The following is a 19482-nucleotide window of genomic DNA, read 5'->3' as shown; positions in this document are numbered from 1 at the left end:
ATTTAGACTCACCGAGCTCATTGAACTAAGGACAGGTAGACAATGTATTCTCTAAAGAATATCTTTCATATTTTCTTTTGAGGGGAAGGCTGTCAAGATTCAGGACTTTGCATTGGTGTGTGATGGCATATTAACAATGTGTACTACACTCATTTAAAGGCATCAGAGAAAACTGAATTAGATTCCTAGAATCACTGATAGGAATCAAAAGCTAGGAAACATACACATTAGTTCATATTTTTTTCATATTCAGTTTCTCTCTTCTGTTTCCATTTCAAACTTGAAAGGTGGCTTAACCATCTCAAATAGTGAAAAATAATTTATTCTTGCATCACACTCCCTTCCTTTCCCCTTAGCATTAAGGACAAAATTGTCAAAATATATGGAGCCCTGGTGGTGCAGAGGTTAAATGCCTGTACTACAGCCATTCACTCGAAACCACAAGGTTGCGAGTTCAAGACCAGCAAAAGGGCCCAAGCTCGACTCAGGCTTGCATCCTTCTGAGGACACTAAAATGAGTACCCAGACTGTTGGGGGCAAATTAGCTTACTTGCTAATTTGCTTACTTGCTGTTCACCGCTATCATCTTTGGAATAGCGGTATATAAATAAAACAAATTAATATTATTAAAACCATAGAAATGATTTGCAAATATTATGCAAACAAGAGTCTTTCAGCAATTTGAAATGTAACAGATTTATTCTGCCATAAGGTTTTATGGACCAGATCACATTTTTGTTAGATCTGGACTCTGGTCCATTAGACTTAAAGAGTAAAAAATAGAAAAACTGGGGAGCATCTGTAAGAAGCAGGGAAAAGACATGTGACAGAGGGGGGGGAAAGAGGGAGGGAGGGAGGGAGGGAGGTCTTAGGATGTTAAAAAGATAGTCTTCTGTTTACAAAAATCCTGACATGTTTCATGATTTTAAGGCCTTATTCAGGAGTCTCTCTCTCTCTCTCTCTCTCTTCTCTCCATATATATCTATTGTTATTAACTGCTTTTGAGTCATTCCTGACCCATGGCAACTCTGTAAATGAGACATCTCCAAGATCCCCTGTCCTCTAGTGCTCTACTCAGTTCCTATAATTTCATGCCCATGGCCTCCCTCTATCCATCTGGTGTATGGTCTTCCTCCCTTTCTACTGTCATCTACCTTTCCTAGCATTCTTGTCTTTTCTAATGAATCATGCCTCCTTATGATGTGGCCAAAGTATGACAGCCTCAGTTTGGTCATCTTGGCTTCTAGTGATATTTCTGGCTTTATCTGCTCAAGCATCCATTGGCTGTCCACAGTATCCTCAACACTCCTCCCCAGCACCACATCTGGAATGCATTGATTTTCTTCTTATTCACATTCTTCACTGTCCAACCATCATATCCGTAAATGGTAATGGGGAATACAATATCTTAGATGAAGCTCACTTACTGTTCAGTTGTATGCCTTTGCTCTTTATGATCTTGTCTACTTCCTTCATAGCTGCCTTTCCCATTTCTAGTCTCTCTCTCTCTCTCTCTCTCTCTGTATGTGTGTGTATATATGAGGACGACACATACATACATGTCACCCAGTTACATAAGAACATTAATATACTTGTGCCAGTGCAGTTCAGTGGTCTGAGTGTTGTGCTACAACTCCTGTGATCAGGATTTGATTCCCTGCTCAGCCATGTAAACCCACTGGGTGGCACTGAACAATTTCACACATTCTCAGCCAGAGAAACCCTGATGTTAGATTCTTCTTAGAGTCACTATGGCGGGTTACAAACGGCCCTCAAGGGGCCGTTTTCCCGCCGCCGCCATTCGCTGCGTAGGGAAGCCCCAGCTGCCAGACCGCGAGGCTTCCCTGCGCAGCAAAAAAGGAGCGGCGAAATGCCGCTCCTTTTTGGAACGCGGAAGTGGCGCTGCGAGGGGTGGAGTGCGTCCTCGCGACGTCACTTCCGCCGCGACACGTCTGGACGCACAGCGTCCAGTACGTCAACATGGCGGCGCCCATGTGGATGGGCACCGCAAAAAAGTACGCGCTCCGCGCGTACTGGGAGGAAGGGCTGTCAGGAAGGTAAGAACCTTCCTAACCCTAATACGGCCCTTCCTAACCCTAGTACGCGCGGAGCGCGTACTTTATGGCGGTTTGTAACCCGCCTTTGTGTTGTAAATGACTTGAAGGCACAAAACAACAAACATTGTTTATAATTTGTACATATCCACTTCAAATCACAATTACTGGAGTTCCTGATCTAAAGATTCTAAAAGCATTTACCAACAGAATGGAAGTGTGTGACTAGCTGAGATGTCCATATATAAGTGTGTGTGTGTAGTACTTATTATTAGGGCTACCAGAGCAAAAGCTGGAGAGGATTCCTGCATCGTTAATGATTGTGCAGAAGGAATTTCAGTAGGAGTTCAATCATCTCCATTTTTACTCTGGTTATCCAGAAAAAAAAAAAAAAAAGAGAGAGAGAGAGAGAGAGAGAGAGAGATGAACAAATGTTCAAATAAGCATAGATAGATCTGGGTTAAAGGAAGAATGGCTGTTTGAAAATTCTGAAAGATTTAATAAGAATGAGATTCCTCATTTAGGCTCTGGGAGATTGAAAGAGTTTAAACTCTGAAAGATGGTATAAGAGTGAGTGTCAGGATCCTTATTTAGAGCTAAAGGGGCCAAAATGTTTAATTGTAAGAACCACTCTACCTCCTTTCTTCAGAAGACATCTCTCATTAGTAGAATTTACTTTCTCTCTTGCCCAGAATCTAAGGTGTGCCGTGGAATGGCATTGCTCCAAGATGTGGCTCATCCAGAGAACACCTGTTAGGTTGTCCTTTTTATTGCAGGGACATTCCATTTTCTTAAGAGTTCTGGTTGTTTTACCAATATAAATCATTTGACATTTGCTCTGCATAAGTAACATAAATCACAAAGTTGCTGTTTCAAAGGGTGAAATACAGTCAGCCCTTGGTATCTGCAGACAGTAAGCCATGTTGTGCACATGGCTGCACCACCATTAAGGACAGCCTCCATTCTCTCATGGTAGTGTGGCCATGTGTACATGCCACCATGGGACATTGGGGACTGTCCCTAATGGTGGTGCGGCCATATGCATGCACCTCTGGTAGGTCTGGAATGGATTCCTCATGAATACTCAGAGCCAAGTGTAGTGCAAATGATTTTTTTGGGGGGTGGTGGTGGTGTCAATTCTCCTTAACACTGTTCCTTTTTTGAATGAAATCTGGGGTTTATCCAGCAACATTGTATATACAGGGCTAGATGCCTGTGTTCATTATAAAACCCTGCAAACTATAGGTTTGTGTGTGTGTTGGGGGGTACTTTCAAGTTGCAAACTTAGGGTGCTTCCATGAATTTCACAGGGTTTTCTTAGGTAAGGAATACTCATAAGTGGTTTGCCATTTCTTTCCTCTGACCTCTACCCTACAGTACCTGGTTTCATGCCTGTCCCCATTTGAGTACTGAACAGAGTTGTCTTTGTTTAGTTTCCAAAATCAGATGAGATATGGTGCCTTCAGGGTGTTTTACAACAGATAATGTGATTAAAGGTGGGGCTTCTGTAGACATTATTGCACTGTATCTCTGGTCTGCCAACTACTGCTGCTTCTTACAAGGTAGACTTCTAAAAAATGAGCAGTTTTCAATAATAATCCTGTCCTGTGAAGTGGTGATCCCTTTATGCACTAGATGCAAATATGGAACTGTATCATGACCTGTGTTTTGTAAATGAATATGCCAATTATCAGTCATTTGATGGATGCATCTTGGGAAATCATTAACACAGAATCCCTTGCCCTTCAAATGTGAGTATTTATGTGAAAAATCCTATCTGTTCTATGCTTTTTAAAAACAATTCTGCATACCTCCTCTCTCAAAAGTAGTAATCTCTTACCAACTGTAATCAATAACATTTAGTAACTCCAACATAACGGCCAAGGTATGACTATGCCATCTGTTGTGATGCACTGCAGTACAGAGTGGATGGGAAAGTGTACTGGTAGAGTGGAAAGAGAGAGTTCAGAAAATACAACAGGGCCTGTCTTTAATTTAGTCTTGCAAATAATACCTCTCTGTCAGTAGATATTTATGAGAAAGCAGAGTCTGGAAGGTGTTAACTGTCCCCTCCATCTGCTTCACAGGGTCAAAAATAATGGGTAAATCTAGTTTAATGGGGTCCACACAGCTGACCTGAGGCAATTTACTGTCCACTGTGGAGAAGCATTTGACTGATTAAGTGGGCCAGCTTTATTGACTGCATTATTAAATATGAAGCCGATAAAACTGAAGTACAATCCTTTCCTTTGCCTTCTATTCAGGCACTGCTCTTATTACAAATGTTAGAGTAGAATGTGTGGCATTTAGAAAAGATCAGAGAAAGATCCAATGAGATTTACCAGAAAGGGAATAGATATGAATTATTGACTAGGAAAGTAAGTAGCAAATGCAACTCCTTTAAACAAAAGTTCATAGGGGGGGGAAATCCTAATTTTATTAGGGAAAATAATCAGTGGGGAGATTTAGGGGTCCCCCTCCCATGAATTCCAAATTCTATCATTGTGAATACTTTTCTTCCTTATTCTGCCATACCGTTTATTCAAAACTCTTCTGCCCAGATAATTTTGCTGTTTAATGAACATATTTTGTTTGCCCACAAAAGTCTCAAATATTTATTTGTAAATGAAACCTAATATTTAATTGCACACAAAGTCTAATAAAAGCATAGATTTGGGAAAGTTACTGCCTAGGTAGTTATTCCACTCTGTAGGGGCTTGCTTGGAAACATTGAATTAGTGATTGGCCTAAGGTCACCCAGTGAGCTTTGTGAAAGAGCAGGAATTTCAGTCCATGCTCCCAACACTGTGCAGGGCTTCTGCTTGTTACTAAGAAGATGGAAAAGTTGGTTCTTGTTGTCCCATTTTGTTTTCAGTAGTGGAAGACAAGTCACACATACATACAAGTCCTCACTCTGTGACTTTCTGTTATCTCAAAGGATTGCTCTCCCACTTATACCTACTGGGTTTTCACAAAATCATGGAATTGGATGAGACCACAAGAACCATCCAGTCAAACCTCTTGTCATGCAGGAAGACACAATCAAAATACTCCCTAAATTTGGCCATCCATCCTCTGTTTAAAAATCTACATAGAAGAAGACTCCACTACACTCTGAGGCAGCATATTCCACTGTTGAACACTTCTTACTGTTAGGAAGTTCTTTCTTATGTTTAGGAGGAATATGAATCCATTCCTCCATGCTCTAATCTCTGGGACAACAGAAAACAAGTTTGCTCCATCTTCAATATGACACACTTTCAAATATTTACATATGGCTATCATGTCATCTCTTAACTTTCTCTTCTCCAGGGTAAACATACCCAACTCTTTAACCCAGCCCTCATAAGTCATGATTTCCAGATCTTTCACCATTTTGGTTGCCCTCTTCTAGACAAGGTTTTGATGTCACATTAATCAACTATAACTCCTAAGTTAATGTGGTGCCAAATAATTGCAGGATATGGGGGCACCCAAATGAGCGGGACAGCCTGGTTGCTGTTCTGAGAGAGCCACAAGGTTGCACCCGGCATGGTTTCAGCCCCCACCATGCTACATGGAGGCTCCTTGGCCCGTGATTGGCCCGTGATTGGCCAGCTGGGGGTCAGAAAGGGAGGCACTTCCTCCCGGTGCCTGGACTACATGTCCCAGAAGGTGCCAGGGGCAGGAAGTGCCTCTCAATTGGGTGGTGTCAGCCCAGGATTGGTAGGGGACCTGGGATGGCGGGATTCCTGCTCCTCCTTGGCCCCTCATTGGGCAGCAGGTCTTTAAAAGGTTGTGTGGCTGGGGCCTCACTGCCATTCCCAGCCTTGCTCTCCCCACTCACCCTCCCTTGTTTGGGCGTGGGAATTTCCTGTCACAACTTTGTGGTGATTACATATGTCTTGGATCTGTTGGGCGTGGTTTCCAGAGCTGCGTAGCACTGGTTCAGAAGTCCAATGGGGACATGGGGGTGTTGAACATGGTTAACTGGTTAGCCCCTTCTTATCCCGAATCTTGGCCGTGACCAAGTAAATGGGGTTCATCGATCAATCAGGGATTGATAGATGACTGATCCAGACCTCATGCATTGGAGCCAACCTTATGATATTATTATTGTTGTTATATAATAAAGTTGTGGCCTTTTTCTTCCAATTATTGCTGTCTGTGGTGCTTTCTGCAATGGCTCCCATACATGGCAAAATATATTTACCTAAACTTCTGAATTACATTTTCTTTCCAAGATGTGGCATAGCAAATATATTTTCTTACCATTAAATGCCTGCATTGTGGCAAGCTTGTGAGTGGGTATGTTGAGTTAAAAAAAAGCAGAATCCCATACTTCTTTCAAGAGCAAATCCCTTTTCTATTTCACAAGAAGCAACTTATTTGTAGGTGCTGTGTGTATGGTGTGGGGGAGAGATGGGAATAGGACTTCTAAGATCAGTTCTTTTCTTAATTGAAGCCAACCAAATTTTGTAGAAAATGAAACCTACTGACCTTTTTTTGTTGTTGATGCTAGAATACCAGTATTCCTTATACTTTCACACACATATACACACACCAGTGTCTTCCATCAATGTTATTTTGAAAGGAATTTGAAAAGAGATTGTGTGTTAGCAAAAGGTGACAGATGGACAGGCCTGATCGCTGAACTTTTCCAATTGTAGATGTAAAAGAAAGCATGACAGACATTTTAACGTAAAACCTAGCTGGAAGCTAATTATTGGGGACTGAAAAGAACCATAGGTACTCACCAGTGTTTGGCAAGAACTGTGCATCATCTTGCGAATTCTAGCTACTGGTACATTAGATACATCACTCTGGAATACAGCTAAACTAGCAGCTTGCTTGTGGTAATGTATATAAAAATCACATTTTTCTCTTTAATCATAGGGAAATGGGAGGCTTTCTTTATTAATTGATATGTATATCAAAATATGTATTTGTGGATTACTTGATTTCTGGGCTACATTTGGGGAGTTTGGAAGATGCAGAATTAAGACATGTTGTGCAGCCATCACTAATAGATGGTCCAATTATTATTATTATTTTTCATAAAAAGGCATATAGCTATATATTTAATTCCTGACTTATGTTTTTAGTGATTTTTTGTGATATTATGGACTAAAATATGTTCTGTCTTAGTAGGTGGCACCCAGTTTCACTTACTAGTTACATTAATGTTCTTAGCTGTGTCAGAAATAAAGATGGTGGGAAGAGCATTAGAAGGCAAAACAGGCAGTGCCAATGGAAATTAGTTAAATCTTATATGTGTTCTTTCATTAATTAAGAGTTTAGTGTGTGTGTGTTACACACTATATATATCTTTCATTAGCAAGAGAGAGAGAGAGAGAGCATGCATGCCTTCATCAGAGGGACACAGTTCAAATAAACAGCTTTCTTGCACTACTATTAATTATTCTTGCTGCTATCCTTTTGCAATTAAAAACAGTAAATATGTTCTGAAGATGGATAATAAGTTTTAATATTTTCACACATTTTTAATGAATGACACTTTAATTTTTTAAAAAATGAGCAACTGGTTGTGTTAAGATATTATGATAAGGTAGGGAATATGACTTATCCAGTATGAGCACCATGCTAGTGCAAGCTGTGTGCTTATTCTCCTCTTAAAGAGGGGGGAGTAGACCATGAGGCTTTCAGCCAGTAGTTGTTCACTGTGACCTCCATTGCCAGTAGCAGCAGTGCTTATCCAACCCTTCAAGCCAGAGGAATCAAGTTAAAATAAATTGGAGAGAAAACTAGAGAAAAACAAGCCAGCATGTCAGGCACCTTGGGTTGCTCACTTTGTTCTGCCGCAAGCTGAAATGACAGGAAGCATGCATTAGTGTATTGCCTGGCTCAATAGGCACATGGTTCCCTGATTTGTCATGTCTATTAGTAACTCTAGGAGTTGGGCCTCTTTCACAGTACACATTGCAGCATTTGGATGCCACTTCAACCACCATGGCTGTATCCAGGGATTTGTAGTCTGGTGAGAGATATGGAATCATTTGCCATATAATATAAAATAGCTGATGAAACTATGAGTTCCTTCATCCCATAGCAGCTAAAGTGGCATCAAAGTGCTATAATTGTGTACTGTGACAGAGTCCTAGAACTGGAAACTTCAAGAGGTATAACTTAGATGCAGTCCAGCAGCCAGTTGTGAACCATGAGAGTTCAGGGCTCAGAGTCCTTTGCTGTTGAGAAAAGTGAGTGTGTGATGATAATAATAATAATAATAATAATAATAATAATAATAATATATTTTTATCTCGCTTTTCCAATGATCAAAGCGGCACACAGATTAGACAAAAGTACATCGAAGTAAAAAAACGATAAAAACAGCATTTAAAAACAGTAACAATACAATAACAGGGCCAGCTGAGTGGGGGATCCATAAACATTGCAAGGTCATTAACAGAAGGGGTGAACCATAGAGTAACATCTCATGGGGGGAAGGCTTGAGAAAAGAAGAAGGTCTTAAGATTCTTCTTAAACAGATCTAAAGATGTGGTGGAGCGGAGCTCGTCCGGGAGATTGTTCCATGTTTTTGGGGCCGAGATAGAGAAGGCCCATTGCGAGGTCCTAACATGTCGTACTGTTGGGACCTCCAATAAATTCTTCCCTGCCGACCTGAGTGTGCGGGGCGGATTATATGGAGAGAAGCGGTCCTCCAAGTACCCTGGGCCAAAGCCATTTAGGGCTTTATTAGTCTCTGTGAAGCTTCTGGATTGGTCAAGTTTGTTATAAATGAATCATCTGCCCCTTGCCAGTTCATCAGAGTGGTGTGTTTTCCTTGCTGGCCATTGAAGTTCCTACTTCGAGATAAGCCACTTTCCTTAGGTAGTCCTAAGTACCCCTCCCCTGTACCAGATCTGGGTAGACCAGTATAGCCTTGGGAAGCAAGCTCCAGTTTATTTTAAAGGTGTGAGGCTTTACATGGGGATTCATTGCTTGGCTTAACAGTACAGTATGTGTTCTCCAAACACACATACACAAAAGGACTATTTGAAAATTACCTTAGCATTGTGTCAATTTTTGTGACGTGTTGGCTTCACTTGTCACACTGATAATCTCAAAAGCTCTGGTTCGTCTTCAAGGAGCCTTTCTCATGCTAACATCTCCCAGTTGTTAAGGAGCACAGAGCTAGCACAGGTAAGATGTGCATTGTGCTAGAGACTTTCCTTCTCCATGAAGTAGGTCTTCCAGTGTTATCAAATCAGCACTGGAAGTTCATTAAGAGAACATGGGATGGCTGTCAAAGGAAGAACGCTGTTATCACTGAAGTTACTTCATACCATCACTGTTGTGATACCCCACATTCTGGTCAAGGCTATTTATCAAGGCAAATGTTCATATGGAAGGAGGTTCCCCACAAAAATTCACAGGTTCAGTTATGTATTGATGAAATGGCTACTCCCACAATTCCTTCATAGGGTTTAACCCAGAAGTGAATAAAGTGTGTCCTTGAATCTACATATGATCTCAATAGAGCTGTTTTCTTTTCTCAGCCTAACCTCTGCAGAATTTTTGACTTGCACTTTTTGTCGCCAAAAGGAAAATATATGTTGCTTCTTCTGGAAGCCTGTCTTAATTCCCTCCTGTTTTTAAATAATAACAACAATAATAGAACAAAGGACAAAAATATTACATCATTGAGGTAGATAAAACAGAGTAAGAACCAGCATCTGGTTAGCGAATAGATTTTCATTTCAACCATCAAGGCAAACAGTTCAAAATCACCAAGAGTAACAATTTTCTTTCTGAGACAAATTCTTCCAGTATGTCATGTGTTCAGACTGAAAAACATAAGGAGAACCTTCTTCGCAAGCAAATGTGATGAAGGGAAAGCATGTTGCCTCAGACATGTCTCTGTTAATTGTCTTCATTAGCTACTGTTAATTTATGAGTCACTTCCTCTAAAACTACCAGTGACCACACCATATATATCCAATCCCTTAGAGAAATGTTTTTCATGTATCTCCAGGTTTTTTGCAAATGGTATTTATTATATTACAAGAAGCAATTATATTATGTGAAATAGAAGCCTTGGTGCTTTTACATAGGGACAAAAGCGGAAGAATCCCAGAAAAATCCATATTTTTGTTGGACAAATCTGATGAGATGTAAGCCACATCATACCAAAAGCTTCATGTGTGCATGTGCAGGTGCATGTGCAAGTCTCTTCAATCACTTCCAGCTTATGGTAACCCTAAGGTGAACCTATCATAGTGTTACCTTGGTAAAATTTGTTAAAAATGCACAACCTTTCCAACCAGCTGTGATAGATTTCTGTCTATACCAAAATATTTATCCAACATTAAATACCCTCCATTATACCATCTATGCACACACACTCATCTTCTTCTTCTTCTTCTTCTTCTTCTTCTTCTTCTTCTTCTTCTTCTTCTTCTTCTTGTATCCCATCTTTCTCCCAATATAGGGACTCAAGGCAGTGAACAAGTATAAAACAATGTAATTTAAAAACAATACAAAATATTAAAATACATAAATATAAAAAAAATAAATATTAAACAATTTAAAGGATTAAAATAGTTATACATTAAAATATAGTATATTAAAATACAAACCATTAACATGTGTATAGACCAGCATTAAAACCCCAATCCTTCTCGGCTTAATAGGCCTGACTGCACAGGAACGTCTTTACCTGGAGTTGGAAGGATAGTAAGGATGACGCCATCCTGGCCTCCCTAGGAAGGGAGTTCCAAAGCTCACTTAGTCATGGATAGTTGCCAGGAGGCATGTGTCATATCCTGTTTCATGGGCCATATCCTGTTACTTCTGTGATTTTTGAATACCTATTTCTCAAAACCAGGAGTTGATTTAGAGCCACTTCCTATTTTATGCATTCATTCATGCATTTTTGGCAGTCTGCACACTTGTCTTGTCTCAGGGCCAGAAAACTGTCCCCATCCCTGCCAGGAATGAAAAATGGGACTGCACTTGCCAGACCCTTTTTCCATACTTGCATGGTCCCGATTTGATGTCCTGTTTCTACAACATGTGAAAAGGTAGTTCCCATGCAGTTGGAAATCTTTGTGAGTGATGTCTTTTGTTTTATAGCGAGCTCCTTTTCTTTTCTTTTCTTTTTTCCATACAACATGATAAAAGCATGGATGTTGTACTGAGACTGGCAGATATCATTACTTACCTTCTCTGCAAGTATCCAGACTTCAAGGAGGGGGTTTGTTCTGCATGTGAGTGCACCTTGCAATTCACACTGAATATGATGCAGCCAAGCAGTGAAACTCCAATTCATGTTATGCTACATGATAAAAATGGGGTCTGTGTATTTTGGTTGTCCTTACAATTCAATTTGGCCCAATTGTTGTACAAGAGTCTATCTTTATTAGGGCATTCTGCAGCAATCAATATGAACAAAGAGCATGGAAATATCACTGAATTTCCCTGTTGCTGTGAAGAGATGGTCCTGGGAATAAACCTTTTCCTTTTCTGGTAACTATTGAATCTTACAGTGAGTATAGAAACAGAACAGGAACAAGGACTGCTTAGCTAAAATCTAACATAAAACAGTACTGTTTTGAGCTTCGGATCATATGGTAGGAAATTAATTCTCTAGATAACCTGTTGGAGGTGGGAAAACTTTACAGTCTGCATATCTGCTGGTGAGACACTGGCCTAAATTCATTTGCTATTGCCACATAGAACAAACATTTTGATTCAATGATATTTATACAAGTGCTGATTTACCATTCAGCAATAGAATAAATGGGTCTTCTCTAAGTGGAACTAGCAATTAGATTTAGGCTGATCCTTAAAAAGTCAAGTTCAGTTTTGCACTTTTTTCAGTCGGCTGTAGGATTTGGTTTCAGTGACAGGACATCAGCAAATTAAATATGAGGGCTTGACATAATTGGGAGGGCAGAATAAGCAAAACAGGCTCACAACAAGTTAAAAAAAGTAAAATAGACTCACAACAGACAAGCAGAGTCCCACTTGAAAGGGAACGATGCGATGACGGCGGAGGAGGAGGCAGCAGCAAAGAAGCAAAGCCACCTGCCCATAAAGTCTCTAGGCCGCTTGAAGGTGAATGATGTGGCAGAGGATGAGCAGGACAATGTGGTAGGTGGTAAGCCTTGTCTCTTTGCTGTGTCCTCCTCCTCCTCTTCTGCCGCCGCTGCCGCCTTGTCATTCACTTTCAAGTGGCCTGGGGATTTCCATTGTCCCTAATGGCTGATGTGGAGGCTGAGGAGGAGAAAAAGGAGGATAGGGAAGAGACAAGGCCGCCTGCCCACCAAACCCTCCAGGCCCCTAGAAGATGAATGATATGGCAGAGGATGAGGAGAACAGCATAGCGAGTGGGCAGCTTGTTTCTTTGCCATTTCGTCTTCCTTTTTCTCCTCCTCCTGCCACGTTGTTCCACTTCAAGTAGCCTGGAGGCTTTGGCGGGTGAATGGCCTTGTCTCTGCTGCCATCTCCTCCTCCTCCTCCTCCGCCACTGTTACATTGGCCATTAGGGACAATGGAAGCCTCCTCGCTGGCCATAAATACAGGCCCAAAGAGGCCTCTGCAGCTGGTGGCAGCACACTCTGGAGGACATTTTTGGGTCCAGGAGCAATGGGTCCAGACCTTGAATATGGAGCCTGGAAACAAAGGAGGACTTTGTGGGAGAACTCCACTTGCCTGTCGTCAGTCTATTTTACTTTATTTTTTACTTGTTGTGAGTCTATTTTGCTTATCCTCTCCTCCAAATTCCTTCAAGTCCTCATATTTTATTTGCACTGGCATTTTAAACTGTGAGGTATTCTGTGTCCCCGTGCGGCCATACTGTTTTGGGTATTCAGTGGACCCCCACTGAACTAACTAACCAAATTTTTTGACTTATAGTTGAGTATACTAGATTTGTTTGAGTATCTGTAGAGGTGGCTTAGCTCTAAATCCAGCACTGTCTGCTTGTTCTATGCTACTGAAATCTGTTTTGTGGTTTGCGCTTCAGACTCTTTGGTGCAGATGGTGCAGGTCTTGACACTTTGTTTCCTAAAATTTTCAAGGGCATCTTGCAATATCTAAAAGCTCAGATTACTTGGGGCACCTTGGTGGGGTGACAGACTACCATGCAGAGTTGGTGTTAACAGGGAAGCTAAGTTTCCTGACTGTGCTAACCTTTGACATACCAAGACTGTGAAAACATGCATTTCAGCAACTAAAAATAAACATGCTAATATCTTTGCTTCAATATGTAAGTAGCTGTAGCCTAGGATGGAAAGAATATTCCAAAATATTTTTTAAAAACTGTTACTTCTGATTTTTCTGGCTGACTCAGGGGCTGTACACAAAGCCCCCAAGAGGCAATGCGATGTCGCCCCTTTCCCAGCTGGATCTGGACCACAGCAACCACATGCCACAGACCCGATCTGACCTTTCCAGAGAGCATTAGCTGCGCTGCCGTTGCTTGAAGGTGCTGCATCATATGAATTAAGTGCTAGAGGAGTGCCATGATGCCGCATGTTGTGTTGAGTGGTGCGTGGCATCATGGCACCGTGGGGGACTGTTCAGTGTGTTTGGAATGCATAATATATTCATTCATCAGCATGCAACTGAAGCCTAATAAAAGCATTCTAGATAAGAAAAAAATACTTCAATATTTTGGTAAATAATAGGTTATTCAAGAAATCCTAGTTGTTTGGGTGTTTGTTTGTTTTTTGGTAGCCTTATACAACAACATAATCAACAACAACACTGCAACAATTTAGTCAGCAAGAATTGAAACCCACCACACCTTTGAGTAGCTTTCCAGGGATATTTATGCATATATGCAAACATAAAAAGGTGTATGCTAAATTTAGTGTTCTTGTTAAAAAAAATGTAGACTGAATATTACAAACCTGTGCTATCTAACATTTATATTATATACATAAAGTAATAGTCACTGAGTCAAGATTGGCTTCTACACTGTGTTAAATGACCATCACATCACAATGCACCTCCCAAAAACATATTACCCTCTGCACATATAATGTGTAAAATGGTTTTAATGTGGCCTAGGACAATGCACTTCTCCACTCCTGATGTATACTCTGCATTTTTGTGAGAACAGTAAAGAAGATATGATCAAGGCATAGGCACTGGAAACAGAACCAGTGAATGCAAAGATTAGGCTGTCCTTGAAAGATACAAGATTTAACAGGTAACCAATCCTGGGTCACCCATGAGTCTACCTAATCTAAATGATGCAAATATTTTCAAACATGTAATTATTTCATTCATATGTTATGCTATAAGGTTGATACCTTTCGAAAAAGGCAATGTGTGAAACTGGTACCATATTTCCACAAGGAATTATTCTCTCTTCCCCCACCCTGACTTATTCCAATTCCCTCTCCCTCCCCTTCCCTGTAATCCTTAGAACTCATTATTTTACCAGTTTCTGTACTAAAAGAGCAAGGCCTTTCATGTCTGTTAAAAGATATTGATTAATTAAACGCAGAGAAAATATTTCCAATATATTGCATTAGTCAGCTGAAAAACCGTCGGCTACCATGGGAGCTGCTGGCTGACCTTCATTTTGCTTTGCTTTTCTTGCTTTTGCCCAGCAACCAACAACACAGTACACTATTTCCATTACTATGAGCAGGTCAGTAGTTCAAACTGCTTTTATTTTATTGGAAAAGAGAGCAATCCTCTCTGCTCCCTGCTCTTATCTCCCTTGCTGCTCGATTGCAATCTATCACCCAACCTGCTGATTTTATGTTACTGTCCCCTACTTCTTCCCCAACTGTTATCCTTGTGAGGAATTTTTACACAGTCCCCTCTCAGGTGAAGAGTGCTGGATGAAATGAATTGCCCAGCTGTATTTCTCTTGAAACACTTTGTGGTGTCACTGCATGAGACAGAAACATAAGCAAAGGTAGAAAAAGATTAGCAAACTGAAGTCAAGTTTACAGGCAACAGGCTTTACAAGTTTTGTTGGCTTTTAGACCCCTAGTGGGAAAGGTATTGCAGATACTGGACTCTTTTTTTAAGTCCTTATTTCTGGAATTATTACAATGGAAACAACTTGGAGGCAGACAGCAATGACAGCAGCAACACCACCACCACCTCCATCACCACTACCAACAACAAAGGAGAATATAAATAGAGAACATAATAATATCATTTGTGGACATTTTATATCCCTTCTCTTGTCTTGGAAAAAATCTACAAAGACATCATTACTTGTTACCTTTTTTAGTTTTCAAGGATTTGGGGGCTCTTTTCTCATTTCTCAGAGTATCATGAAGGAAAATAAGAGTAAACCCAGGCAAAGACACCCCATGTGACTTACCTCCTATTCAGATAGAAATTGTTGGTGTGCTGGTAGTGGTGATGAGTCAAATGACTGAATGTTTCCTATATAATCAGCGTGTTAGTAAGAAAGTGCTAAACTAGTCTTTTCCATAGTATCCTAATTTTGGGTTTGTTGAGAATTTTTAATTATGGTGGGTATACAAATGTTCAATACCTAGATGAATTCTCACATAGTCCAAACTACCATTATATATGCTCGTAGCAGTTTCCAACTTATATACATGCTTCCAACATTCAAAATCATTTAAGTAAATTCTGACATTCTGTAATAGTTTTTATTAACTTCAGCTGGTTGCTTTCAGCCAAGTAGGAATTTTCTCACTCCATTCTGTCCTTACAAGGATGGTGTCATCTACTGTGTTGAGTCATGCAGAGAATGATAAGATATTAGCTGGGTGTTGGTTTTGTTAGAAGAATTTGGAGCGAGTGGCTATATTCTAAAAATTAATTGTGACTTCTGAGGGCAAACATTATGGTCAAAGGGAGCTCTCTTACTTCCCACTTGGGTCCTGAGTCTTAGGTGTGAGAGAGGAATACACTTTGGGCCTGACCCAAGACACATCCATATTTTGTGACTCTCAAAGACTGGTGAACTAAAAATACTGGATTTGTAACTTTGAAATATTGGCCAGTTGGTTTGAAATTTTTTAATATATACATATCTGAAAGTCATCTGTTGTGCTAAACCTTTCTTAAACTTTGATAGCCTGCAGTTTTCATTTTTAAGGCTGATGATGATACTGAAGTGAAAAATAAGGACATGTTCATCCAAGGAGTGATGGTCTAGATTTCATATGTAGCGGGACATGGAATTAAGCGTCAAAGTAATGGTCTCCCTCTGATAGAACATGGTCCCCAAGGTACAGAGCAGATTCTGTTTTTATTATCTGACTAGCTGTATAGAGGTACAATATTAAATGTTTGGTAGGGATAACTAAATATATGAGAAGTTACTTCCAATGTCATTCTCAGTATTCTCAGATAGCCATGAATACTATATAATGTACACCAAGGAGGGTGTACAAATCTGAGGTTCATTGCAACATGCCACCACCTGTATCATATATATATATATATATATATATATATATATATACACACTTGAGCTGTAAGTAGAAATGGTATTTATTACTGAACAAGCTTATTCCTGAAAACATGCACACATACATATACACAACTATTTATCTAATGTTCATAGAGAGATATTATCTGTCTCCAGTTCTGAATGTTTGCTTCATTATAGATGCATAACACTGAGTTGGGAGGGGTGGCTCCTATCTCTACAGCTTGAATACCAATGTTTTAAGATTTGTAAGGTACATGTAAATATCTTCTTAAGAGTGCAGGGTGTTCTTTACATGTTTGTGGGTCAACTTGTTATCTTTTTGTTGAATTGCATTTGCTAATACCCTTGGAGATTTGATTCAAAAGAACTGAAGAATCAAATATCAGGTTTCTTTGTTTTGAGGTAAGCTTCTCTTTGAAATAAGATACCCATTGGCAAACAAAGGAATTCTTCCAAGGTACTTGGAAACATCAGACACAATATCAGAAGAGAAAGATTTCAATGAATATAAATAGTCAGAAGGTCCTTTCAAGACCAGTCCTTAGGTAAAAGAACTGTGATGTAACTCTGCAAAGAAGAAAGAATGTTATACATGTACATAAGATATTGGGGGCACCTGATGGGAGAACTTCCAGACTCACACTTTTCCATAGGGGTTGGCAACATAGTTTGATGTAACATTTCTGATGTTTCTACTGTTACTTACCAAATAATGATAAAGATATCAGCAAACAGTTCTGACCTGAATGCTAATTTGTTCTGACTAGGGAAAATATACCTCACAAGTACCTAGATTCCTTGGCAAATTTTAAAGAAGGATTTTGTATATTTATTGTACTGTATGTCAGCTTTTTAGGTAGAGGGGAGTAGTGTGGAAAGAAACGATAAAAACAATGATATTAAATACATAGGTATTAGAACATTGAACAAAAGATGTTGGCCCTGTTAATATTGGCTAGTGACAAAAAGAAGAGATTTCTTGCAGATAAGAGAAGGAGCCAAACAAGCATATTTCGGGTTGGAATTGGATAAATATTACTGTGGAAGACTGGTACATTTATATGTTGTTTGCAGGCTTCCTGGAAGTACTATGTGGAAACAGAGTGCTGAATTAGATCGTACTTTCATCCAATCCAATATCCTTGTAACTGCTAGTGACATACACATATCAATGAAGTCAAAAGGGCATGCATACTTGCAATTCATAACAGGATTGCAGCCAAATGGAATACATAGCAAGTATGTAGAGTACTTCCCATATAAGTTGCTGACTGTGTTTCAGTCCTCTAAGTCAACATGCTAAATCTGAGCAAAAGGCTGAAGTCAGTCATGGATGCTGATATTGCAGTCCTTTCCCTACCACTTCCTTTAAATTAGCAGTTCAAAGCTCAAGGAGAGTGGAGAAATTATTACTGATATACAGTTCAATACAGAATAAAGCTTGATATTGACAACTACTCCATACATGCATCCCGTTGAAGAAATATATGGAACACAAGGCAGTTGCCTCTAGCAATTAGGGAGAGAGATTTGGATGTTACTTACATTGCATAGATTCAAGAATGCTTGACATTAAGCATGGAGAAGAATACACAAAAGATGGAAAGTTGTGAGCTGCATGGGGACTGCCAAAGCTTTGGAGAGTTATCAATAGGATGCAGCTGTTGTACTGGTGGGGAAAGGGGTAATACATTGCACATCACATAGATCATCATGGTGGCCCATGTGTGGATGGAAGGCCAGCATGATGGCAGTGGTGGCACGTTCTAGGGTTCTGGAGCGTGCGGTTGCTGTGCACTCTGGAACCCTAGAATTGGCACTGCCACACTGATTCCTGCCCATGTGTACCAGGCCAAAGTGACATTTCTTGATCATTTTTATAAATGCGCACATGATCACATAACTTGGTTGAGACAGAATATGGATAGAACTTCCAGCTACCTTTCCTAATATGATATACCACTTTGGGCTATCATCATCAATAAAGGGAAGGCCTGCTCATATGCCACTCTGTACATATATAAGTTATTGTGCAGTTCAAATTTGATGTTGCCAGATGTTTGAAAGTCTATATACATAGGCTTTTACTATTTGCATATGCTTACACATGCCATATTATTTTTTGATAGCAACCACATAGTGGGACGCAGGAACATGCTTCCATTGTATCTTATAAATGCTTATCTTACATACTGTATGGAAGAATGAACAGTTTTTAAACAAATGAACAAAACAGTAGATGGATGTTCATCATATATATATATATATATATATGCGCACGCACCTGGATCACAATTTAAGCCTTTATATCTATCTATTGTCAATAATGCAGGGATTCACAACTATATGGTAATATTACTTAGTCAGGTATGAGAAAAGGTTGATCATTATATAATGTTCTTTCCTAGTGCCAAAGGTCATTGATCTTTCAACAATAATAGCCCGATTTTGACAGACTGCCTTACCTAGTGCTCAGTTCACCTTCACAGATTTTCTAAAGCAGTTTTAAGTGTATAAAAGTATTTTTTGTATTTGTAGAAACCAGCTGGGGGGAAAAAAAACCTCTGTCTTGATTATATTACTTCCGGAAACAGTGCATTATAGAGCACTAAACCAACGTCCTGTAGAATAGAACAAACCTAACACAAAATAATCAAATATTCTATTTAGTTCAAAGTAGTGGTAACAGGGATGGGTGAAAAGGGACAAAAATGGGATGGAACTATGAAAATAAGAAAGCAGGAACAAGATAACTATAAAATGTTTTCATAGACCCTATTTGTGTATTTTTGTGTTCTGCATTATTGGTTACTTAGGACTGTGTTACCAAAATCATATCAGATCCATTTACCTTTGGTTTCTATTATTCCACAATGTATGAATAAGCAACTCACATGGGAGTGGTGAGTTGTGTTGGATGTTTTCACCCCACTCTTGCTGTCTGCCCTGACTAATGCTACACTATGAATTTTCCCCATGATTCCTTCCTTTAATGTGCTTTCCTTATTCTTACATCACTAGAATAATATAAAATATGATCAT

General features: G+C 39.7%; 1 protein-coding gene across 9 annotated transcripts in view; it reads left to right on the top strand.

Moving 5' to 3' along the window:
• Nucleotides 1-19482, top strand: part of PCDH9 (protocadherin 9) — a 972095-nt gene that overhangs the window by 423845 nt on the left and 528768 nt on the right. The gene's annotated exons all lie outside the window — the stretch shown is intronic.

The sequence above is a fragment of the Sceloporus occidentalis genome, unplaced genomic scaffold, assembly GCF_023333645.1.
Source record: "Sceloporus occidentalis isolate IW3139 unplaced genomic scaffold, rSceOcc1.0.p SCAF_2, whole genome shotgun sequence".
NCBI classification, from domain to species: domain Eukaryota; kingdom Metazoa; phylum Chordata; class Lepidosauria; order Squamata; family Phrynosomatidae; genus Sceloporus; species Sceloporus occidentalis.
This window is presented reverse-complemented; position numbering and strand designations above follow the sequence as displayed.